The 27,469-nt window shown below is 39.0% G+C and overlaps 1 protein-coding gene and 1 long non-coding RNA gene across 30 annotated transcripts in view; one reads left to right on the top strand and one right to left on the bottom strand.

The window, feature by feature from the left end:
* DLG2 (discs large MAGUK scaffold protein 2) overlaps window positions 1–27,469 on the bottom strand; it is a 2,097,061-nt gene that overhangs the window by 187,501 nt on the left and 1,882,091 nt on the right. The window lies entirely within an intron of this gene.
* LOC131488449 (uncharacterized) lies at window positions 13,866–25,985 on the top strand. Its single transcript, XR_009250211.1, has 3 exons — window positions 13,866–14,025; window positions 14,512–14,590; window positions 25,539–25,985. It is a non-coding gene; the product is annotated as an uncharacterized LOC131488449 (long non-coding RNA).

Raw genomic sequence — 27,469 nt, 5'->3', positions numbered from 1 at the left:
TCAATTTTCTGCTTCATGCTTTCATTAGCACTGTTTTTTAGATTAACCTATCCATTGCTAGACAGATCTCATTATCAAAGAGTGCAATCTCTTTCTTTTAATTTCTCCTCTATGAGATCTACTTCTGCCCCTTGCAATTATATAAAATCTCTCATCTCCTTAAGAGGCTCTCTTGTATTTGAATAGTGTGGTCATGGTATTTGCTGTTCTTGTTCATAAACCTAAGCATCCATGATTTCTTCAACTAATCTTTATCTGATAAAGTTTCCAGAGTTTTGTTCCCCAAGTGGTTACCTCTAGAACAATTTAATTATAACTCTATAATAAAGTGATCCTTGTGCTGAGCACAAGACTCCATCATGGTCTGAGAAGAACAGATACTCAAGAGAGGATCGTGACTTTCCCAAAGTCACATTGTTGGCAAGTGGAAGGGACACAATTCAAAGCCAGGGCTTCAGCCTACTATGCCAGTTCCCATCCAACCTATAAATATAAATGAAGAATGAAGACCCTTTCATTTCCTCTTCAATCAGATTTTAAACAACACAATAATCTCACTGTAGCCTTGTCTACCTATGGTCAATAATCTTCTTCCAAATTCAGACATACATTCGAACTGGCCTGGGCAACCTGGAATGTGTGGTCACCCTTGTATATATCAAAGGCATATCTCCCTTTTGATAATTAAAGCTGCATGTATTTATAGGCATATATCAAAAGAATGAAATATAGAAAAACACGAATAAAGGACATTTCTTTTTTTTTTTTAATTTTTTTTAATGTTTATTTACTTTTGAGACAGAGAGAGACAGAGCATGAATGGGGGAGGGTCAGAGAGAGAGGGAGACACAGAATCTGAAGCAGGCTCCAGGCTCTGAGCTGTCAGCACAGAGCCCGACGCGGGGCTTGAACTCACTGACCGTGAGATCATGCCCTGAGCCGAAGTCGGACGCTTAACTGACTGAGCCACCCAGGCGCCCCATGAATAAAGGACATTTCAAGAAAGAATTTCTTAAAGTAAACTTTCGTCTTTTGTCTGCATTATAGATCAGATTACCTTTTCTCAGTGGATTCAGAGTTTTTAAGTACATTTTTCATTCATTTGCCCTTTGAAATAGAATTATTGCCATTTAAAGGTGATATGCAAACTCTGTTCTACCTACACTTATTAGAACTAAAGCTGTCTAAGGATATGCCATTCAGATTGATGTACCCTGCTGCAGGATGGTACACATAGACTGGTATGATGTTAATACCTTCTCTAATTCATTTGTAAACAAAATTCTGTTTTCATTTTTGTGAATCCTGAGGTTTGGGTTGAATTTTAGTTTCCTAGTCCTCAGCACATAATCTTAAAAGGGGCACTTTCGTATGTTTTTCACAAATATTTACTACGAGAAAAATAGAGTGGACAGCATAGTGATTGGTCCAGAAATTCAACTAGCTTATGCAAAAATTTTAGGGTCTATGCTGGAGAAATCAGTGATCCTTTCTTCAGGAGTAGCTAATTTCCTTCTAGTTGGTCCAGGGTCCAGTACTAGGCATGTGCAGAAATAAAGACAGGTAAGGATGGTCCCTGTTTCCCATTCACTTTACAATCTCCTGGGGAGATGACATGAAAAAAACAAAATCAAAAGCAAAAAGATGGAGCTCAAGCCGAAATCCATGGAAGAAGAGATTTAAATGGACAGCACTGGTCACATCTGGCACTATAGATGTGGTGGTCATTGAAGCAGGGTAGGATTTTTGAAGGCAGGGTGAAAGTCCTCTGACTCACATAGCAGCATCCAATTGCTAAGGTGTAAAAATTCAGGGATAGAAAATCTATTTTCAACCCTTTTTTTTCTATCCTTGCCTATCACTTTTCTCTGTACTGACAACCTATTTTATGAGCTTAGAACAACAACAAAAAAAAAACTGTACAGAGTCCCAGGACACACCTTGCTGTTTCATATCTCTGTGCCTTTGTATAGGCTACTCCATCCACCTGGGATATTCTTGGTCTTTTAATTCTTTAATATACTGTGGAGACATCCCTTTCAGAGAAGCTTTCCCTAGCCCCTCTAAGTAGAGGTAGTCGTTCCTTTCCCTGGGTCACCTCTGTATTTCGTTAACACTAATATAATTGTACTCATACCCTGATATCATCATTTAAATGACAATAAATTAGCAGTAAAATTGTACATTTATTTGTCTTTCTGCTAGATGAGAGTTTCTAAAGCTCAGGGATATGTTTCACTCAGCACTAGATCTCTAGTCCCTGGCAGAACTTAGAAGACAATAAGTGTTTGCGGAGTTTAATTGAAACTTCAGACAGCAACAATCCTTCATTTCCTGGACAAAGAATTTCCTGGCCCATCAAAGTGCTCTATTAGAATATTTTCCCAATCCTGAGCTTGCCTTAATTAATCTTCTTATTCACTGAATGCTTAACATGAGCCAGGCAGAGTGTTAGGTCCTGGAAGTGGTAGACAAAACAGACATGGTCCTGCCTCTCATATACTCCCTCCTCTTGTTCAAACCCAAATTATTCATTCCTGTTACTTTGCTGTAAAGTAATATTCTTGCCTCCAGGGTAACTTATCAATTCAAAAGGCCACGCATAAAAGCAAATTGGTGTAGAGTAAGCTTCAGCTGAGAAATCTATAAAGAAGCATTCCATACCTCTGTGCCCTTTGGAAACAGTACTCCTTCCTTACGCATATATGTATATGTATCTCTATGTACATGTACATTCCTATGACAAATGTATGCATATATCATAAATATGCAATATGCAATTAAGGCCCATAGAAGAATACAACCCATTTATAAATAGAATAATCCCCTGGCCCTTCAAACTTAGACCCACTTAATTAAAACCAGAGCATGGTTTGTACTTTTGGCATAACAGCTTATGGTTTTCAAGTTTAAATCTTTTAGTTTTGGTCCTTTGTTTCTTTCAACTCCATTGTGAAGGCCCCACAAGTACATTTATGTCCTTGTGAAACTGAAACTGAAAGACAGATAACTGTCCCAAACTTGAAAATAAAGAAACGAAAAATTAATATCAAACAACTCAAAATGCTTTAATGTATTTTCTGGTACCAGATATGGCTAAACAAAGTAAGAACTAAATAAATATTTCACAAATAAGTGAATACGTGAATGAAAGAACAAATACTTGCAATTTATGGAATTCTTTATTAGGGCAAGCCAATGGAAGAGGTTATGGCTTTAAAAGAGAAAGGCAGTTCAATACCAAGCCTTGACCCAACTGGTGAAAAGAACTCTACCTAGATGACAAAAACAAAAACAAAAAAACCCCAAACTTTATAGCTATTCTTTAAATTATTTCTTTTCTCACATCTTAGGACAATGACATATCTTTGGTGGGTATAATATCCCATCTACCTAACCCAACAAGCTTATCCTGTTGAAGTCAGGTATTTAACACCCAATGAATGAATTCCAGTGGAGATTAGAGGTAAGCAGATGTCTGATTAACTTCTCCATTCCCCCAAAGCCTTGCCAGTTATGGTTATTTTTTCAGTTACTGGGTTTTTATCATTTCTGGACTTGCTTTATACATCAAAAAATGAATTGGATGTTTGTGGTGGTGGGTGATAAGGCCCCCTGAAGAAGGTAAAAGCAGAAGGAAACGTCAACATTTACTGAGCCCTTGCTTTTTTTTTTTTCAGGCCCTGTGCTAGATTTTGTACATACAAAAAGAAAAATAACACACTCAACTGAAGGGTCTATATATGGATACTCAGTTCTTATTACTGGGCGTCATAATAGGTCTTGGTATACATATTCCTTATTTGTAATTTAGTTTCAGAAAGAATATGTATACCAGAGAAGGAAACAGATCCCTTTGGGTTTTCTCTCATGCACATATTCATGAAATTCCAAGTTTGTGTTGTCATAGATGAAGAAATTTTATTAAAAAAATAGAAAATCCCATCTGGTCTGTGAAACAGGTTTCTCTAGGGGATATCATGCATGTTTTTACAAATTCATCTCATTGGGTTGTTTCTGGGTGGGTAACTAAAAATCTGAGGGACAGATGGATTCCTTTCTACTGTTAACATATATAATACATATTATTTGGGAAAAATTGGCAATATAAGTAAATTAATATTTCCAATAATAATATACTGCTAGTGATTTACTGATTTGCTTAAAAACTTCTTAAAACAATAGAAATGGGGCTGACTTTTGTTGCTCTTGGCACTTCAGCATAGTCTGGATCAAGGGCAAGAGAGCTGAGTAAATCCCTGGCAAAGCCCCCTCCAGACTTTCCATTCTGTGCTTTTTAGAGGTGCAATTTCTACTGGTACAAAATAAGCACCTCACCTGCAAAGGTCTGAAAGAGTTCTCATAAGACTTGAACAAGGAAGTTGATGAAAGTCTCCTCAGAAGTTTTGTAAATTTACATGCAAAACAGGGTCAGATAACCATAATTTAATTAAAATTTTTTTTTTAAATAGAAAGAAAGTGTTTTTCTTTATATTTGCCTTATCTCTATAACAACTAAACAGGTTTGGAACATTGCTATCTTACACTAATTAAGAACATGGCCTCACAACATGGCATTTCATGAATATTAAATGCAAGTGTGTGAATTATCTAGTTTCAATTATGCTGTAACATTCCTGACTTTCAGTCATGAGCAAATACTGTTTTGTATATAGAATATGCATTGAGATTTGTTTTTTTAGGAATCAGATGAAACTAGGAGAAATGAAGGGGAGCCCACTGCTTGAATCACACACCCTGATGTAGACCTTGGAGGTCTGTATCTACTCACTTATTATTCAACTTTCTATCCAACATTATTGAGCCCCTCCTATGAGCCAGTCGATGGGAGGACAAAGAAAAATCTTGATCCTTACTAATGAGCTCCTTCTGGTGATGGCAACCCACATAAACAGATAATTATAAAACATGCCTAGAGCATTTGGGATCTAGCAAGAAGATGAAACCCACTGGTGGGGAGGGAGGGAGGGAAGAGAAAGGTCTTCTAGGAAGATAAAAAAAAAAGAATAATGCTTCTTTATTTGTTTATCTGTATCCCTACTCATTTCCCTCTTCTGTATTATTCTGATGAAAATCATTTCATCTGTGAATATGTCAGTGTGTATCTCTATTTTAAAAATCATAATACTATTATCACATCTAAAATATCACCAACAACTTATCATCAAATATCCAGTTGGTATTCAGATCTCCGTCTCAGGAATGTTATGAATATTTTTTATAGCTAGTTTGAATTTGGATCCAATAAAGTTCATGGATTACAATTAGTTGATGTGCCTTTTAAGTGGCTTCCTATGTCTCTTTTTTTTTTTCCTTCCTTATTTTTTGAAGAAGTCTAAATTTTAAAAGTAGAGTCAGGAGTAAGACAAAGGGGAGGGGAGGAAGAAAAGAAGTCCAGAAGAATAGGTTGTCAGGAGCAAAAAACCCTGTAAAGGCACTGAGGTCTTCCTCACTTTTCTTAAACATACAACCTTCATGACCATTCTTATTTTGGAAACACTGCTCAGTATGCACTATCTCCTTACAATGCTCTTATCTTCATATGTAGTAAATTCCTGCACATCTTCAAGGTTCAGCTTTAGAAATTATTCCTCAACTTCTCAATCCCACATTGTCTTCACCCCCCCTGAAGAATATATTACCTGGTACCTATTAGTTAACCATGCTAGTTGCTGGGCACAGAAGGATAAATGAAATCAAATCCCTCCTCTCAAGAAACTCACTGTGAGATATTTTGGGAAGAAAGGAAGTGATTCCATACTCGGGTCCATAAATGTACACTTTCCTATATAATTTAGTTACAGCAAGTGCATGCTCACTGTATGCATTCCATAAATTGGAAAGCAGAATTAGAAAAAAGTTAGATTTGCTGTAAAATAGTTAACAAATAGTCTTGCTCTTTCAGTTTTCATTTAAAGATGGAAAGTAAAACTTTGCCAATAGACTAAATATTTAGGCTGTGCTTTATTGCTTTTTCTAATGTTCCTATGCTATGCAAAGATTATAAGATTAATATTGAAAGATTAGATAATCAAATTATAATGAGTTTAGTTCCTATGGCTCACATTTCTACTTTTTATACTGCTGTTGAAACAACTGAAGAAAGCAGTATAAAAATGTATTATCTAGTCATATTTTTATTTATTTATTTATTTTTTTTTTTTTAATTTTTTTTTTTAATGTTTATTTATTTTTGAGACAGAGAGAGACAGAGCATGAACAGGGGAGGGGCAGAGAGAGAGGGAGACACAGAATCTGAAACAGGCTCCAGGCTCTGAGCTGTCAGCACAGAGCCCGACGCGGGGCTCGAACTCATGCACTGCGAGATCGTGACCTGAGCCGAAGTCGGCCGCTTAACCGACTGAGCCACCCAGGCGCCCCTAGTCATATTTTTAAATGATGCTCTTGACTGTGGACAATCCAGGAATACTCTTTCATTCACTTAGGGGCAATTTTGATTTTAGCCTTTGCCAAGTTAAAAAAAAATACATCTTCAAATTTACCACACTAGCACCTAACGCCAAGCCTTGCATATAATGAGCAAGAATGGATAGTGCATGGGCTTTCCACCACTTTCTAGTTGTGTTATCAAGCCTTATTTTCTCCTCTCTTCTCATAGTGCTACTATGAGAGGTAAACAAGATAATGTGTGCAAAGTGTTTTTCCCACAGTGGTAGCAAACAAATGGGGAATTTAGTTATGATTGGTTAAATACATAAATAAATTGAATGTTTTGCTCTTGTCCTTCCTACCCTATCCAAATCCCTGACCAATCTTTCCAGACAATCTAAAAAACTATCTCCTTTATCACTCTTTAAAAAATCATACAGGACTGTCTTACACATCTTAGCACTTAATTACATGCTGTTTCTGGGTCTGAATGTTATTCTCAACTGTAGCCATAAGTTCTTAAAAAAAATAAGATGGGTCTTCTACAGCAGTGATGTCAAAATATTTAACAACTAGCTGTGTCAGACATTAACTCTTTAGTGAATCTTCGTTAATCAATGAGGTCTTTAGCTGCTCTGTCCTGGAGATGCATGAAAGCCCCGCATAAGGGCCTGGAATGGAGAATGGTCTAAAGCAGTTGGGAGGGAGGCACTCACGGGGCCCAGATGAGAAGCTATTTACCAAAAAGAATGTAAATATTCAGTGGTTTAAGAACCAGGAATACTGAAGGCAGCCTGAATATTAGTACTGGTCTCTTTGATACCTCTTTGGCACCCCCTATTTGTCAGAAACTCAAAACACTTACTGATGAGGTAAGAAATTCAGCCAAAATATATTTTCTCTTGCCAGTTCTCTACTTGTATAATTAAAGCTCAAAATAAAACAAAAAAGAGCCTATCTGGTTTGTGCAAACGGGAAGTAAAGTTGTGTCATGGGATAATGACACTTTTTAATACTTGGGCCATACATGCTTTTCAATCAACATCATCTACCATCCTTCCACTACCTTTAGTTGCTCTTTCTCTGTACTGAAAAGCTGTCTCATTTGAGGAGGAAGAAACCAGTGTCCCGGGGAAGCATTTCCTACATGGTTACTGCAGCCTTCTCTGACTGAAGAATGTTTTCTGAGTATGTCTTAGGTTCCTCACTGACACAGCTGGGTTGGGACCCTTTTCCCAAGACTGGCTGCAATTTTTCTGAACAGATTTACTACACCAGAAGCAAATGGCCCAAGGAAATATCCTTGGATTCTGTGTATTGCCATTATTGAGTGTTGTTTGGAAAGAAGCTAGATCAATGAATATTTAGGTGCAAGCTCATTAGGTAGGCAGGTTGACAGTATTGAGATAAGCTTCATGGGTAAAAAAAAAATTATGATTACATGTGGATGCCATGAACAGTATGAGTGCGCTTCCTATAGAAAGTAATTAAGTCTTGTCACTTCCTCTTCTATGCTGCGAAGGTGGAAAACAACCAAAGCACAGCTAATGGAGTTTGGATCCAGCAGGTTTAGTGGAAACTGTTACCAAGTCCATCCACCAAAATCTTATTTAGAAAACATCTTATTCCCTCAGTGGAAAGAAATGGGTGAAAAGTGGAAAGTGGTGAGTATTGCCCGAGGCTAAAGAACTGAAGGATTAATAAATTATACAAACTGTGAATCACAAAGTCACCAAAGTCTAATTTTGCTATAGAGCAATGATATTTGGCTAATGAATATTTTATTCTAGTCTATCTCTTTCTCACTGTGATATATATACATACAACTGGCAAACACATCTAGTCAAAAGTATCCCCATTTTATAGCTTCACAAATATCATGATAGCAATATGCAAATAAATTTGAGACCTTGGGTGAGTCATTATCCTTCCTGAACAAGTTTCAGAAGCAAAGAGGGAGAAAAAAGATGACAATGGTATGGTCTAGCGCTAAAGTACTATAATTTTGAGCCAGAGGACATAAACTTTAAGGTTCATACTAAGTTGACCGAATCTGTAGTCACACTGTAAAAAATAAGAACATTTGACTGTGGTTTAGCTTAAAACCCAACTGCTATCAGCAACAACAGGTTTTGGTGAAACTGAGACGTTAGGTTTTCTGTTAATTATACCACTGGACAGATGGCTTCTGGCTGGTAATTTCTGCAGTAGTGCCAATATAAAGATCAGCAGAGTGTTGAGCAATTACCTGGTTAGTTTTTGTTACTGTAGAGAGCTTTTATTCTCTACCTTGAAGCCTTTCCCTCTTTCTTATCTCTTGGCAAACCCCTACTCAACATGGAAGTCAGTTTAAGGACATGCACCATCATCTGCTTGGCCTTCTTTCCATTAATTCTAGTGAACATTTGTACATTATGTATTGTACATATCACAAGTTGAAGATGGCTTTGGATGCTGGGACAGTGTCCATCATCACCACCATCCCCTCCTAATAGTGACAGGTGCTACAGTTTGTTTAGGAACTCATAAGGTCATGGGGAGGCTGTCTTTATCCTGTTTAAGCTCTAGAATGGGGCTGGTGAATTGGTTTTATGTTTATGGGTAAGCCAGTCCATTCAAAGTGAATTATACTGATGATTCTCAGGATCTCTTTCTGGCTATATACGACTAAGAAAACAAGTCACTCAGGAGCCACTGACAACTGTCCTGGGACCACGAGGGCAGTTAGTCTTAGGGTGCAGCTAATACCAAAAGAGGAAGCAGGATAAAACCAAAGGAAATGGACTTCTTGACACCTGGTGAGCCATAGGATCAGACTTCTTGCGGTTGGCTTTACTGCTGTACTTTTAGGTTATAATCACCAATACATTCCCTTTATGAAGCAAGTCAGATTGAGTCATGGTTTCTGTTACTTGTACTATAAAGCAACCTTACCTGCTCCTGTTACGGCACAGTACGAATCACACTGTGATAGAACAGTGGGCTCATGTGTTCATTTCTCTTGGATCATAAACTCCTTGAGTTCAAAGATTATTTTTCATTTTTGTAATCTTAGTACCTAGCAGGACATCTGGCACTGGTCTATGCTTAATAAATGATTAATAATAGACAAAAAAAAAACAACCCCAAAACCAAACAAGTAAATAAAATAAGGTAATCTGGATTATTTGGGAAACATCTCTTTCCCAAGTATTTTGAATATTTTTAAATATTTGACTTGACTTCCCCATATGGTCAGATATCTTCCACAATCTATCCATAACCATTTCTTACTTTAATTCAATTCCCTAAAACTATTTTTTCTCCTTTTTCTTCCTAATCGTATAAACAATGTATGCTCACTACAAAGTTTCAAAAGATACATAAAGTACACAAAAGAAAGTAAAAATCAATGGCGTCTATGCCACCCACGGCATATACTGCTAGGAGTTTTCAACGTGGAGGTTAAATGATAATTCTGTTTTGTCCTGTTTTGTTTATGTTTTATCTCCTGGACCATTCCCAGTACCACCTCTGCTAGGAAAAATAAATGTGGCACACACCTTAGTCATCAGAGAGTCATCAGTTTAACTACTGTATTTTCAGACCGAGTGAACATTTAGTGTAGTCACACTATGTGCTAAGTGTTTACTGTGCCAGATGCCTCCACATGGATGAGGGAATAGCTATTTACTGGGATATGAGTTATTTCATTTACATCCTCCCAACAGCCTTGACACAGGAATGACTATACTTGCTTCATAGCTAAGGAAAGCAAGGTGGTAAGATTTAGCACTAGGGAATACTTCCCAAGATGTACTTTTCCTTTGCATCTAGAAAACTACTTCATGAAGAGTAATGAAGACAAACCCAAAATCACTCTGTTAATTGCATAAGAGCTTTCACGGCATTAAAAATAATTTTAAAAAAACATTAAATCCTCAAGATTCTTAATAATTACAGAGATTTTGCTGCCTGGAACTCGTGGTGGTTAGCTCTTCTTAAGTAGGTCTTTGTATCTGATACAACAGAAGATGAAAAGGAGCCAGTGGGAGCATTAAGCCTGGACAGAAGAAGGGGTGTGATAATAATGGGAGGCCACACAAAGCCATTCGTTGCCCTAGCTGCTTTTTGAAACAGCCTGTAAGGCAGGGTTCCTCATGGAACCCTTAGGCAGCCTTCCATTAGTTCATAGCACTAAGGGTTACAACCACAATTTAAAACTGAGCTAAGAGAAGGATACCTGAAATTAACAACAGTCTCCCTGAGCAACTATACTTTCAAATGGCATAAAAGATAGATGATAGAGAGTTTTAATCCAGCTGACCCTAAAGGTCATCTTCCTAAATCAGTCTATGCCTCTGAACTGGAGGCATAGCCTTGATGGATCATGTTGCTGTCATTTCCAAAATGGAACTTAAAAAGCTTTTAGTCTGAGATCTTCATAGCTTTGATCACTTTCTTGCTCAAGTGAGTTCTTTTGGCTTAATGGGAAAAAAGGTCAAAAGCAAAAACAAACAAAATTCCCATAAAACCAACCCACTGGAATTTCAGCGTCACTATTCTGAAATAGAAATAAACATTCTTCAGCACAGATAGGATTGCCCTAACAGTTTGGGGGCCCAGAACAAGGACACAAGTGGAGGCCCTCAGACCTAGGCCAGCCCCTCTTCTTTGCCATCGTTTCTTCCTGCACCACCAAAGGGCTTTCATGTAGATGTGTGACCATCCCAACTCGTGAGTCCAAGCTCTGATCAACAAATTATCACCCCAGCCTCATCCCCCACTCCCAGGCAAACAGTAGCCTCTTGGTTTTCCTTCATACCCAGGAGTGGGCACACAGTACAACTCCTGCAAGTTGGCTCAGGATTGTTTGGGGAGGAAATTCTGGGACCCTATTTATTCCAAATGTCATCTAGGGAGCAAGATCCAAATGGGCCCACCTCTTGGCAAAACAAACTCCTCTAAAACTAGAGGCACAGAGGAAAGTTGCCCAGGTCAAAGGGCTATGGTGATTCAGGGTAACTTTTAAACCTTACCTTGAATTTAGTAGATTTATGACCTTTTAAATTTTTACATCTTTTTATACTAAGTTTTATATTTTGGTAAGAATTATAAAGAGAGCTTAGGAAAATGTGATCTTGATTGGCGTAGACCAAAAACGAGAGCAAAGGAGAAGGAAATCTTCAACATTATTTTTTTTTAAACCCCTTAAACTGATAGGGGTTAAATATGTGGGGAGAAGAATCAAAACAGATCCAGGGCCAAGATTCCGAAGTGGAACCATGTAGAGCGGGGAAAATCCTATCGGATAATTCCACCATGGTGGGCGCAGGTTAGATTCTAGAGTCAAACAGGTGTGAGTTCAAATTCTGCCATATGCCAATTTCAATTAGAAGTATTTAAATGAGATTTTCTCTCGTCTCATTTTCTCATTTGACGATGGGAAGCCAAAAACCTACCTGGTGGGGCTATGATAGGATTAAATGACAAAGTAAATGTAAGACATTCAGTACTCTGCATGGGACTTAATAAACAATATTTACTATAATAATCAGGTACTTTAATGCAGTGTCAGGGCTGGAATTATGACCTAACCCTTGTTTAGCAAAAAACTTAGAAGGCTGTCATATATTATTTGGCATCAGTTTGTTTCCACGCTCCCCATTTGAAATCAAGTTTGTTCTTTGAACAAGGTAAGGACTTTGGATGTCATTCTAAGAATTAGTTAAAAGTAAACTGAAAGGCAATAACTGCATCTTTACTAGGTTTCCAAAATAAAAACAGAAATAAATTATCTAGCTGTAAGAACTATATCTTACTAACAAGAAAAAAATTATAATCTTCCCATTTCCTGTGCATAGTTCTTTTAAAACCAACATTAGACTTCGTTAACCTCTTTTACAAAATTCAACTTGTAACAATAATCACTACCTTTTACTGAGTCCCCTTTGTGCCAAACAGCGTACCATTTGCTTTACAAACAACATCTCTCTGGTGTAATCATGGTAAATTTCCCCTCCCCCATTTGACAGATAAGGAGAGTGAGATGCTCACCATGGCCACACAAACCCCTGCCCGTTTCACTCCCACAAGGCTGGAGCCAGGCTCTGAAAAGCTCCTTTAAACCTCTTCCCCTTCACCCTTCCCAACCTCTCTCAAAGAAAATGATATATGTCACGTAAGCAAAATGTTAAGGCCTCTTTGGCTTTTAATCCTTTGTTGAGAGACATGTTTTTGTGTGTATGCGCTCTCTCAGAAGGTTCTTGTCACAGTTCATGTTTGTCTTCCTGCAAATTTAATTGAAAATAACTCATGCTAAATTTTCTTTTGCTGCTATAAATAGATCATATTCTTGGTGGGTGGAGAAGATGAAAAAGCCACCACCAAATAAGAAGAAACTCAGTTTATTGAGATCGGTACATTGGTTTATTTTTTGATAAAACCATTCCAAATCAAAACCCAGATACTGCCACAAAATAAACCACGGGCCCTGGCATATGATTTACAAAAATGTGGTACAATAAAATCCAATGTACAATACATCGCAAAAGTACTTTATAACTATATTGTTCTTGGCATTAAAATATATTAACATTTTTAGGAACCTTCAGCTGTGTGTCCCAAGCTTTACAGAGCCTCATGGGCTGGTCGGACCATAAGATGCAGATGTTTGTTTATACCTGCAATGATTTGCTGAATTTGCTGTCTTAATCATTACTGCTGGAGCCAAAGGGCTTTGAGCTGAACATAAGACGAAAAGACGTTTTACAGACCCCATGTGGGGCAGCCGTTTGTAGATTAGAAACCAAGTCTCAGGTTACACACCCCTAAGTGCCAACCACAATACATCACTCCTCTGCTCTTTTAAACAGAACTTCTTCAGAGAAATGGAAAATAGGGAAAAGCTATTTATGGACAAAAGAAATATGTCTGAAAAATGTGTTCCTGGAAAAAGATATATTCCATATTCCTAATCTGCCAAGTTTTGGTGCAATCAGAAACTATACTAGGAAAGGAGAAGTAACTTTATTGGAAGCATAGTGGTACTGATGACCAAAATTTTTATCAGAAAGAAGCAAAGAGCAAGCTAAGTCCCTGGTAAAAAATAAATGCATCCATTCTTCTCAAAGAGATGCTAAAACAAGTTGCTTCCTTGAGGATAAAGATGTTCTTGTCAGATCTACAGATTCTACATCTAAAGAGAAAGTGCAATTATGCATAATAAGGTAAACACTTCAAACAGACAAACAGTTATGCGCTCAGAAGACAGTAGCTCCTTGCTGGTAAGATACAGCAAATGTCAACAAGCCAGACACACTTAAACATTCAGAAAAATGTCTTGCTATTCCTCTCCATATATAATATGCCATATGACACCACAGTTAAATCTGCTACTGACAAAAAAAAAAAAAAAAAGTACGTCAAGCTGTTGGTTTCCATGAAATTTGGACAGAGGCAAAAGAACACAGCAGAAAGGAGTCCGGGAAGGTACAGCTTCTGTTTCTTTCCTTCAGAGGAGGAAATGACTTCGTATGGCTAGCTGACCAGGAGTTAGTGCTCACCCTGCCTCTTGCCAGGACCCAGAACGAGGACCTGGAGCATACCCAGATGAGGATCAGAACGCAGCTTCAGGTATTCTTAATGGGGATAGGAAACTAGAGACAACAGTTACAAGTTACACAAATTCAACAGTCATGCCCTGTGCATTTGTTTGTCCTATGGGTGCGTTGTACAGCTCTTTCCATACGAACCAGTCTTTTCTTTCATTCCCTTTCCACATCATCAACAGGCATGCCAAATGCAAATCTCTTCGGATTCTGATCCCATCCCGGCAAAATGCAGGGACTACCACCATACGGAGTTTCACAATAATCTCCGCAATGACAATTATTCACAGCCCCTCAGGTCTGTTTGCACAAAAGATTGCAATTTGAATCCTGTCTTGTACAGGTTCAGCTGTGTTGGAGCTGGTTACCGGGCAAACAGTCTGTTTTAAGATTTACCGATTGCTGGGGAGAGTAAGCTGGGGGGTGGGGATGGACAAACCACCCTGTACATACCTCCTGTTGGCAGCTAAGAAAAACAATTTCATGACAAAGAGACTTGTTCTTTTCAAAGCTCCTCCAACAAATGAAACTGACAGAATGAAACCTGAGAAACTTTAGCAACCAAAGAAAGCAGCCTTCCAAGGATCAAGGTGAATAATTGATTTGTCGGGTTTTGTTTCATCTTTTAAGCTATTTTGCTCATTAAAGGGGAACTGTGGAATTTGTCAGAAGCCCAAACACTGACACACACTTATGACAGCAAGTGCATACATATTCCAAACTACAGATTCATTTGCCAAGCTTATTCAACAACAACGATTAGCTGCAAAGCCAGGGAACTTACCGAGCACAAAATTATTGGAACAAAGCAGGGAGGAGGCAGGCGGCACCACAGGCAGCTTCTCCGTCTCCTTGGTGCCAGGTTCTCCTGTCTGCCGTCCGGTTCACACTTGCCTTTATAACTAAGACTCCGACAGAACTCACTAGCGAAACCTGATGAATTATAAAACAGCCCCTCCTAGACTCTTATATTTTACATCACAGGGGGTGACCATGCAGCATCCTCGTTCCCTGGGTACATATATTTCCTTGTAACTCATCCTGATAAATATATCAGCTTTGGGAGCAGTGACAGTAATTGGTGCTTGGGATGTACCAGCATTAACCAATAAGATGCTTTCCCACCATCAGTATTGCACCCCCATCCTCCACTTGCGTTCCCCCACACCTTGTTAAGGTGGATCCACCCAACCCAGTAGGGGGTAGGCAAAGATGGCAAAATGCAAAAAGCCCCTGCATCTCAAACATAGGCATAGGGAACCATAGTATTCAGGGTTAATTCTCATCATAGTTCCGTAAAGATCAGCCCTCACGTTTGCATAGCATGTCACAGTGTACCAGACACTTCCACTCTCTCTGAGCCTCCTCTCAGCAACCAGGAGAGGTATACAGTATAAGGGAGCTGCCAGGGCTCAGGCAAGTTAAGTGACTTTGTTCAATTGCTCACCAAAATTGAGGGGTTCAAGGAACCCTGGCAATTAGCGAGAACACATTTTTGCTGTGCACATGAGGAGCCCATAGCAAGAGAGATAAAGTGACTTGTCCAGAGCCCACAGTTTCCACGTGTGATTTGAGCCTGAACCCAAACCCAGGTCTTCTGATGTCAAGAACAGTGTTGTTCTATCCTACTATGCTACCTCTAGAGCATGGAAGCCCTAAAAATGAGAAGGCATGCAGAAATCAGTAACAGTATCATTGATTGGCCCCAAATCATTAATAGGCAGCCTACAGGGAGGAGCAGAGCAGTGCCTGAACTGTTCGTTTCCTCTCTGACAAGGTCAGCATTACGTCTTTGTGTTCATTGAATATCAATGCTAGAAAAAATTGATAATAATAATAGCTACTATTGAGCACATCTAATATGTCAGGCAGTGTTCTAGGTGCTTAGCCTAACTTAATTTTCAAAACATCCCTATGAGGTAGGTATTGTCATGAACAACATATGGCACATGAGAAAACTGAGATTCAGAGAGGTTAACAAATCTAAGCAGGATCACAGCTGCTAAGTGGCAGGGCTGGAATCAGCTCCAGGCAACCTGGTGTCAGAGCTCACACTCTTGAACAGATCTCCCTTTCCCAGCTGTGACAGATGAGCACTGGGAGCAGATTTATTGACCACGGCCTTTAGTAGAAATCAGAAAAAGATTATAGGATTTGGAACCAAATAGACTTGTGCTTAAACCCTGGTTTTGCCACTTATTTCCTGTAAAATGGGTTGCTTTATCTCTAAAATGGGTTTGCTAATTCTTACCTTGTGAGATTAAGTAAACTATATCAAGAAAATACAGTGCCTGACTTACAGTGCATACCCCTAAACTGCTAACTATTTTTCTTATCCTACTTCTTTTTGGAAAATGGATTTGTCTCCTTTTCCCTTTAAATTGTCTTTGAAATGTCTGCTGGTGCTGGCCAAGGAGTCTTCCGATCTGCCTGCTGTGAAGAAGGGGTAACAACCCCAGAGACTGCAGACTGTCACCAGGGATACAGGGACTCTCTGCCAGAGAATGGCAGGCCTGGGGCTCTGCTCTGGGTTGCCTGTTCAGCTCCGTAGCTCCTTTCCACTTCACTTCCACTGTTAGTCAACTGAAGTCACCAGCTCAGGGGAGCATATTTATAGCAGTTAGCTGTTCACAGTGAGACCAACTGAGGCTTACTTCACCTGTTACAAACAAGCACCCATCACAAAATTCATAACGACAATGAGTTTTTGCACATAGTGACACATCTACTGCCATTAAGTCAAAGTGTCCCAAGCAAGGAAACAGGTATCTCTTTCTCGAAGGTCCCACTGCAAACTCTTGTCCTAAGTCAGTTTACTGTAGCATTTGGCCATCCATATAAGAAAATGCTATGTTTGATGTGTGCAATCAATATTCCTTGAGAGACATCAGTGGTAGCCTTCTATGGGACAAGGTGCTGCTATAATGATCCAGGCTATGCAGGTTTAAACATGAGGGATTTTCTTAGCTATGTGTTTCTAGAGAATGGCTCAGTGGCCAAGTTAATTTGTTCACATATTAACTATCCCCTGCTTGTTTATTTTCCCTCTATGCATCTTACTAGGGGGTCTGGGATATGCATGGATGAGGCACCCCCTCTTTCATGACCGTACTTAATACTAGGCACTGTAGGAACGGGAGTATGCAACATAATGGCAAGGGGGGGGTGGGAGTGGTAGGGGAGAGGTACTTGAGTTTCTAAATGGTTCGAAAGGCCAGGTGTAAACACCATGTGTAGCAAAGAGTAAATAAGTGATAACTATGCTTACAAGATAAATGTTTACTTCTTATATATTGATGTGTGGGTTATTTACCACATGGCCTGACAAGGCTTGGTCTATTCTAAGTCTTTCCATGGAAATCATGGAATCAGCTCCCTGATCTACGATGACCCCCCCAAAATTCCCTCCAGAGCCATGTCCTCCCTGTCCATTTCCCCACATTGCCTGACTATTCCACCATGACACAGCCCATGAAAAATTTATATAGACAAGTGTTTATAGTTTTTATATTATAACACACTGCTCTGTTTCCATGTCAAGGATAATCATAACATGTATTCTGTCATAATTATCCCCTCATGCTACCAATTGCTCCCAGACACAACAAACTGCGTGGAGCCTTGAAGCTATATCAGTACTTTGCTGATATTAGTGGAAGTTGTAACATTTACTGAGCACTTAGTATGGGCTGGAAATGTGTTAAACTTTACTTGCAATTGACATTTAACCCTCACAGCATTTTCAAATGGGTTATACTATAATCTCTGCTTTGTAGATGAAGACTCTGTGGCTGGAGAGGTTAGGTGACTTAATAAATGGCACAGTCAGAATAATGACCAAAGTCTAAGACTGCAGAACCTACTCTCTTAACTATTACATCCACTGTGTCTAAAAAGCTGAGGTAGCAGGTAACATAATATATAAGTGCCTATTCTCACTGTTTTTGCTTCTTCATATCCTAGTCTCTCCTTAACTGATTTAATTTACCTTCAAAATCCCACCAGAAGTGCTTTTATTAAGTAAGTAATGACAGGCTCACTAATAAGACCAATCGCCAGTGTACAATCTCATGTACTCCATTTCTTCCCAGCCCTTTGGCAGAATTAGTTACAACTTCCCTGAATCAACCTCCTTCCTTACTTGGTTCCTGAGACCCCCTTGGTTTCCCTTTTACTTCACCAAGTCTTTCCTGCTGGTCCTTCTCCATTTCCAGATATTTCAAATTTATAGTTCCCCAGGGCTCATCATTCGACCTCTCTATTTGCACTCACTTGCTAGGCCATAGCATCCAGTCAAGGCTTAGATGCCACCTATAGTTTAAAGACTACCTACACTATTCCCAACCTGTGCCCTGCACTCCAGACTTTTACACCCAGTTGCATACCACATCTAGGAATCTCCACTCGACTGTCTGACAGGCTTTTCATATTTAAAATGTTGAAAACCAGACTGTTTTCTTCTCCCAAATATGTTGTACTCCCAATATGTTTCAAGAAATGACATAATCATTCACCTCATTGCTCTGGCCAAAAAGCTGGGAGTCATTCTTGACTCTTCTTTTTATCTTATATCCCACGTCTTACTCATCAGCAAATGCTGCTAATTCTGTCTTCCAAATATATTCCAAATCTTTCCTCCATCTCCGCCCCATCCCCAGTCTATACCACCATCATCTCTCACATGGGTCTCTATAATCGCCTCCTAACTGTTTTCTTTATTTCGACTCTTGCCTTGCTACAAATTACTGTCCACACAGCAACTGGAGTGATTCTTTTAAAACAAAAATCAGACCCTAGCAAAAATCACCTCCTTTCAGTGGTTCCCCTTTCACTTAGGATTTACTCCTGTTCTGTAGTCAGGAAGGATTCTGCTCACATGTCTCCTCATAGAACTCTTTGACATCCTGCATAGAATGGCATATTCCCTTCCCCTGTTATTTTATACTCACTTGTTGAACTTTATTTTTATTTATAGTACTTACCTCTACTTCAATGTGTGTTATATATTTACTTGATACTCACTTGTTGAACTTTATTTTTATTTACAGTACTTACCTCTACTTCAATGTGTGTTATATATTTACTTCCTTATTTCATTAACGTTTCCTTCCTCCCACTAGAGTATAAGCTCCATGAGGTCAAGGGCCTTGTCTATTTTGTCTAAGGCTGAATCTAGCACTAGCACAGGGCTTGCCACATAATAGGTATTTAATATATGTATTAAAGGATGTGTTCAAAGTCCTATCTTTACTGCTTCTTAGTTATATATCCTTGCATAAATTGCTTACTGTCCCTAAATCATAAAGTCCTCAATTATAAACTTTCTTAACAACAACAACAACAACAACAACACCCTTACATTGTTCTGGTAATTTATAAAGTATTCAACCTGTCCTGTGACTGACTTTGATACAATTCCATGAGATTGATCAGTGCTATGAGTTCACTTGTATTCCCCCAAAACTCATATGTTGGAGTTCTAACCCCCTGATACCTCAGAGTGTGAGGTTATTTGGAAGAAGGATTGTCTCAGTTGTAATCATTTAAGAAGTCGTCCTACTGGGATAGAGTGGGTCTCTAATTCGATAAGGCAAGTATCCTTATAATAGGGGGAAATTTGGACACAGGTGTGTGCATAGGAAGAACACTATGTGAAGATTGGAGTCATGTTGCTAAAAGCCAAGGGATTCCCAGAAGCTAGAAGAAAAGCCTGAAACAGATCGTTGTCTAGCACTTTCAGTGGGAGGATGGCCGCGTTGATACCTGATTTCAGATTTCTGGGATCCAGAACTGTGAGACGATACATTTGTGTAAACCACCCAGATTGTGGCTAGTAGCCCCAAGAAATTAATACAGTCAGTCAGATATCTTCATCTGACATGTGAGGAAATGCAGCTTAGTAAAGTTGAGAAAGCTGCTCCAGGTATCACAGCTAGGAATTTGTAGGGCCTGAACTTAAACCGGATCTATGTGACTTCAAACCTATGCAGAGCAGAGGCAAAGGTCCCTAGATGCTGTCCCTGACCCTCCCCTCCAGGGCAGGGTGAGCAGAGTCAGTAGGGTGTATGACCTTCCTTTATGATAAGATTATGTCTTTCCTACTGTTGGTTTTCTTCCCATTGTTTTTGCTATTAAATTGTCTTTTTATTTCTGAAATGACAGTGAGAATAGATCTTAGTTTTTTTGGTCTTTTTTTTTTTTCTGTGTTTTTCATTTTATTGGCAAGATAAAAAGCTGGTAATTCTGTTGGCCTATAAAAGTTTGTTCTGAAATGTTTCTGGTCTATGAATTATAAAAGTCGAGGACCAACTGTTCCAATGCTGTCCCCTTATAACAAGTAAGAAAGCCCTTCACATGTAGCAACATTTGGTGGTGGGCAGAAAGCTTTTCTTTCAATCAGCTGAAAGGGCCCCTCCCTGCTCTGATAAAAAACCTGTGCTAATGGTCACACTCTCTCATTTTAATACCAATAAATTAATTTTGTATAATCCCATGCAACAAAGTTATATAACTGAATTTAACAATATTCATTTGTAACTGAATTTAATGTAATTCAGACTTTTTCTTAGTCTTCTCTCCCTTCTTCCTGCTTTGTTAGTGAGTATTTTCTATTTGAGTAAAATTTTGATTTGATCCATTTTCTTTGGGTTCAGGACCTATGGGTCTGTGCAAACATCTGAGGATTAAATGAGATCACCTCTGTTGAGTATCTATAACATTGCCAAAGCTCTCAGTAAATGCTACGTCCCTTTAAAGAAAGAGGTAAAGCTTTATGTGTCCACGAGGGAAGTAGCTTTATGACTGAAGGAGATTTAAAGCAACTGGATGACTCTGCAGGATCAGCCAACCTGAAGAGTGTTAATGAACTTTATCCTTTTGTTGAGCATGCAGTGATCCAATAGACAGTTTATAAAAATTATGGTAGTCTATTTTTATTAATTCATGCTCATGAATATGTGTGGATTTATATAGCTGCACACCTGTGAACATATATATACGTGTGTGTGTGTATATATATTTTTTAATATAAATTTTAATATTTTAATATAAAAATTTTAATATATTTTAATATAAATGATTTTAATATAAATTATTGACTTAAGTCTGTACATCCTCTTTAGTTTCTAAGAAATACAGAAGGAAAAAGCCTTCATACATACATATGAAGGATTGCTTTCTTCATTTTTCCATTATATGGTTCCCTATAATCTCATTAATATCCACTAATTTGTCCTGTCTTGGGGAACTTCAGTAAAGACAAATTTCAACCCATCTCTTTGCAAAGTTATGTCAGACTCCAAATCAATGAAGAAGGAATTCCTTCATTTCATGAGTATTTATGGAGGGCCTAGTATGTTGCAGGTGTGGATTCCAGAAGAACAATATATTCAAGGTCAAATTTTCTGTTCCCTAGACTCTCATTCTAGGGAGTAATGAGCAGATAATGGTTAACTACACAATGCATAGATTATTTAATAAGGTCTTTCATTAAAGTGCTATAGGTGTGTACAGGAAAGGTATCAGACTTAGTTTTGGGATAAAGTCAAGAAGGCTTCCTGGAAGAGGTAATGTCTAAGCTGAATTTTTTTTTAAGTTTATTTACTTTGAGAGAGAGAGAGAGAGAGAGAGAGAGAGAAAGAGGCAGGGGAGGGACAGAAAGAGAATCCCAAGCACTTTCTGTGCTGTCAGCACAGAACCCCAACGTGGGGCTCAATCTTATGAACTGTGAGATCATGACCTGAACCAAAATCAAGAGTCAGATGCTTAAATGACTGAGCCACTCAGGTGCCCCTAAGCTGAATCTTGATGGATGACTAGGAGATGTCCAATTACGAAGGAGATATTCAATCAGAGTGAGAAGCGCGTGGTAACACAAAGGGCTGTGGTGGGGGTGGGGACAAGAAGTTGATCATGGATCTCTATGGGAGTGGAGTTTTATCCACTTACCACTCCATAACCTAAGAATGTGTAATGGGGAAAAAACTAGCTTTAGAGTTTAGGAATACCAAAGAATGATCATTCTTTTTTCATGAACTTCTTCAATGCAATGAAGGCTAAAATGGAAAATGTCATGCTTTATAGTTAAACAGACCTGATTCATTCAACCTGACCTTTGCAAGTTGCTTAACTTTTCCGAATTGATTCTTTGTTCATTTTCTATAAAATGGGGACGGTAGGACCTATTTAATATAGCTGTTGTGTTATTTTGAAATTAAAAATGTAGGGGTGTCTGAGTGGCTCAGTTGGTTAAGCATGAGACTTCAGCTCAGGTCATGATCTCATAGTTTCTGAGTTCAAGCCTCACATTGGGCTACGTGCTGACAACTCGGAGCCTGGAGCCTGTTTCAGGTTCTGTGTCTCCCTCTCTCTCTGCCCCTCCCCTCCTTGCATTCTGTCTGCCTGTCTGTCTGTCTCTCAAAAATAAATAAACATTAAAAAAAGAAATTAAAGTTGTAAACTATCTTGCTACCTACCTGCCACAAAATGGACACCAGAGTGAACCTTAATTCGTACCTTAAAAACACTTGTGTCACTCATACCAATTCTTGTTTCCCATTGAATACTTCTGATTTCCTCCTAGACCAGATGTCTGAAACGTTTGATTGATGACATCATTTTAAATTTTTTGAGGACATACCCTCATGATATAAATATTTATATAAACTGTCAGGTGTACAGCTATAGTGTTATGGCACAGTATGTACATTATAAAACCTACATGGGAACAAAAATTTAAGGGCTGAGATGAAAAATTAATATAGAGAGAAGGGCTATCATCTTGCATACTCTTGGGATGTATATACTCATTTTGAAGAATACTAAGAAAATACTAGAAAGAAAAGATCCAAACTCATTTTTCATGGAGCACCTAGCAGCACAGACCAAGTTCTAAAGACACATCTAGCAACTGAAGAGCCAACATTGGGGCAGTAGGAAGAATAGAAAAAAGCGAAAAACAAAACCCAAAAACTGTGTGGCTGACTAATGCCATTACTTGTCCAACCCAGTTTTTATATTTTTTAATTTTAATATACAATTTAATAAGAATAACAGTTTAATATAGTAGAAATGTGTATAAACAACCAAATGTGACTGCCTCCTTTTCCAAATGTCCATGGCAATTAGAGAGTAGACAGATTTCTTAACAGGGTAATAGTAATAGTAACTCTTTGCTGAACACTTATAAGGAGCAGATACTATGCTAATCACTTTAGGTATATTTTCTTATTTCATCCTTATAATAATTGGAACACCACACTGCATCTCTCTAGAGGGTAATAAACATATTTTAGGGTATGTTGGGAGTTTGCAAACCATGGCCTGCAGACCAAATCTGGCCCACTGTCTGGTTTTGTATACTGTGTAAGCCAAGAATGGTTTTCACATTTTAATTGGCTGAAAAAAAAATCAAAGGAAGAATATGGCTTTGAGTCACATGAAAATTATACAGTATTCAGATTTCAGTACCCATAAATAAGGTTTTATTGGAATACGGCCATACCCATTCGTTTATGTACTATCTACGGCTGCTTTTACATGACAATAGCAGAGTTGATTAGTTGCAATAGAGACCATATGGCCCATGAAACCCAAAATATTTAGGATCTGGCCCTTTACATGTTTACAATATGCTGACCCCTAGTTCATGTGAATGGAGGCACCTGAATTACGCAGGTTGCAGCTTGCATGGTTGTCCAGGTAATAATCCTATATGGAAATGGAGGCTCAGAGAGAATAAGTCATTTGTCCATTCCGTGAGGAAATGGCAGAACCAGAGGCTTCTACGGCATATTTTAAAGGCTGACATATGTCCGTATTCCTGCAGAGAGTTCAGGCCTTTTCTCTCTGGTGATCTCTTCTGGCGATATGACCGAGCCAGTTACCACCAATACAACTTCCCCACTGTCTTCTCTGTGCTCTCATGCCTAGATTTTAATATTACGATGGCTAAGGACAGGATAGGGTGGGGAAGGGGTCAATGGAACAAAAGCATAATTCACTCTTTTCTAACTATCTCCTTGAGCCTTTCACATACACACTTGGTCGCTGAGTATGAGGCTTTGCCGTCTCTGGCTGAGCTGAAAGTGATGAAAAGGGCATGTGATAGAAAGCTGGAAACCTCATTACTGGCTCTTTGCCTACAGAAACTCAGCCAGCTTATCTTCTTTCCCAAGGAACTTCAAACTTGCACTGGCTCAGCTGGTTCTTTCCAGGTGCCTAGAACAAGCGGCTCTGCCCAGCTGAGATCAGAAGTTGACAGATGAGACTCTGCACATTGTTTTTCTGTCCTGGAGAATATGTCCCATCTTCCTACCCCTCATTGTGCCAGATCCTCCTAGGGTCCCAGCCACTCCTGGGTTGTAATCTGGATACTATAAAATACAAGGCACAATAACTTCTTCCTGGACAGTATCCTGGAGGCCCAGATACATTAACATAATTTCTTTGGCTGCCCAATTATAGCCAGAATCTCACTTCTGAGCAGGAACTACTAACACTGGCAAGGCATCAACTGTGTAAAGTTGTGGGAACAGCTTTCACATGGGTTAATCTCACTGAGTCCTCCCAGCAAACAGAGATATATTATTCCCGTTTTAGAGATAAAATCACTAGGATCCGAGAGGAATTAAGGAGCATAGATTTTCGTATACACTGGTAAAATGGTAGGTCTGGGCTTCAGTCTCGAGCTCTCTGGCTCCTAAATGCCTGTCACTTCAGTAAAGGAGCCATCCATGAAGAAGTCAGAGTTTGCCATGATAGTCACTAAAAGCAAGCAAACGCCCCCTCCACTATTCCCCTCCAAATCGTGGCATGATTTATACTTGGGATACAGCTCAGTATTATGGCTTTCAGTGAGGCACAGAGTTCAAACTTCTTAGCAACCTGATCCCCTGTTAATCTGTAAAATGGGAATAACAATGTGCCTCTTGTTGGGTTGTTGTGAGGATTATATAAAGAATGTAAGTATTCTGCTAATATGAAATGTTTAGAATACAGGCAAGTCTATCCAGACAGGAAGTAAATTGGTAGTTGCCTCAGGTTGGGGAAGGGATTGGGAGGAAATGGGGACTGACTGCTAATGGATATGGGTTTCTTTCTGGGGTGTTGAACATGATTGAAAGTTGATTATGGTGATGGTTGCACAACTCTGAATATACCAAAAATAAATAAATAAATAAATAAATAAATAAATAAATAAATAAATAAAAACCCAATGAATTGTATACTTTAAATAGGCAAATAATATGGTATATGAATTTAAAAACTATGTAGATAAGGTGCTAACACAATGCCTGGCACAGAGCAAATATTTTATAAATACTAGTTTTTGTCATTATTGTTTGGAGGCAGAGACTGGCTGGTTCACCAAAATCATTTCCTCTTCTCTTGGAGCACAAAATGAGACCCCACCTAGAAGTTAGGTGTGCCCTAGTGTCTGAGTTCTGGCCAAGGGAATGTGAGTTCTGACCAATGACATGGAATGGGCCTGGTCCAATTCCCCTTGAAAGACTTCATGTTCTCTCTCTCTCTTACCAGCTCGATGCAAATTAATCCTTGAACTTGGAAGTCACATTTGAAGATGGAGGAGCCACATACAGCATAGAAAAAGTATCTGAATCATTGCCCTGAGAAAAGTTAAAACAAGTTTTGGACTTGATGAAAAAGAAAACAAACTTCTGTTGTGTTTAAACCATTATTCATTTTGAGATTTTATTGTTACAAGAGCTTGTATTGTAACTAATATATTATAGTTATAGTTTTAACTCTTCCAAATTGACTAAAATAAATTGACTATGGATTGGCTGACCATGCTGGGTCAGGAAAGGTCCAGCCATTCCTTCAATACTGTCAAAAAGTCATTGGACAATCTGAGGAGCATATGCAACTTCTAAATAGCTTTCACAACAGGGATCAGGATCTGAATCCTTGTTCTCCCCTCCAGTCCTCTCAGGAAGGGCCAAATGAACAGCAGGCAACATGCAATCAGACCATGAGCACTGGTAGGGTGTGGAGAAAACTCAGTCAGCCCTGTGCCTGTCGCTCTGCACTTCTGTCCTGCTCTCCTTCATGGAGGACAATGTACCCTATTCTCTTATTTGATAAAAAGGGAAAACAGTACAAATCAAATATTGTGACTCAATCAGATTATGTACCACCCTTGCTCAGTGCTTTCTAAAACAGCAGACTTCATTTTGTTAATGTAGAAAGCAAAGAGAGCTATTAGCTCTCCTGGCGAATAACGCCAAATTATTTGATTGTTATTGTCTCTCATTCAGAAGATTGGTTGTCAGAAGGGAAAGGTCTGAGTCATGCTGTAGAAAAGGTGAACAGAGGATATGCAACCACCACCAAAAGGTGGCAGAGTGGAGAGAGAACAACTACTGTGGAGAGAGGGGATCTCAGGTTTATGAGCCCCTTCCCTCCGTCAAATGGAGCCAACAATGCCTTCCTACCCTTTCTCTCAGGAGGACACTGTGAAGACTTTACCAGTGTAAAGTGAAAGTACATTCAGATATGATAAAAATAGTTAATGATTCCTGAGTATTTCCAGTGAAGTTCTTACATATTGCTTGTTTAATCTTCTGAACAAGCTTATTACATTAGTGTTATTAAAAACTAGCCCCTCTTATGAGATAAGGAAACTGAGGCTCAAAGACGTTAAACAAAGCAGCATCTCCATGGTCGTCTAGGTGGCAAGGAGCAGAGCTGGGACTCTGAGACCTGAGAGTCGCCAAAAGCTCACATCTCTAACCACCATAGCCTTCCCGGCTCTGTGCCAATGAAATGCACTCATCACAGTGAATGGCACTTCTGCTGGAGAATCCAGAATGCCCAAAGCCAAGATGCCTACCCTTGGCTCATTCCACAGGCAGTGTCCTACAAGGTGGCTTGTACTCAGGCATATGAAGGGCCTGAGAAAATAATGAAACAGATAGGAAAAAGGGAAGAACAAAGACTACCGTCTTGGGCTCCAGAGACTAGGCTGCCTAAACACAATTCATAAAGTCATTCACGGACTCAGACCTCATAGATTTTGAATATCAGATCATTGAATCTGACATGAACTTCTAGAGAGAAAGCATCCTTTCTTGCTGAAAACAGCTTCCCTTCTCCAGCACAGAATCATAAAGAAGAAAGAATCTGAATTTCTCCCTGCTTCCTGCTTGCCTGAAAGTTTCTTTTTTCCCTCAAACTCACAGTCCCATTGTTTCTTTTATTTCTTCTTAGTATGCTCTATTTAAACCAGATGGAGCAGTAGCATTTTGAAACTAGTCCCGAAGCCCAGGGGACTTGCATCACAAATAAATAAACAAATGAACAATTCAGCAATTGGTAAATCAGGCAGAATGAGTTTAACAACTGAGCTGGAAAAGTAGCTGAAAATCTATTCCCTGATGAAAGATCTGAATGTGACCCAGGTTCTCTTCACCTAACAGGTAACCACACTGACTTCTTTCAGCAAACCA

Source organism: Neofelis nebulosa, chromosome 10, assembly GCF_028018385.1.
Source record: "Neofelis nebulosa isolate mNeoNeb1 chromosome 10, mNeoNeb1.pri, whole genome shotgun sequence".
NCBI lineage: Eukaryota > Metazoa > Chordata > Mammalia > Carnivora > Felidae > Neofelis > Neofelis nebulosa.
Note: the sequence above shows the minus strand (reverse complement) of the source record. Positions and strands in the feature narration are given on the sequence as shown.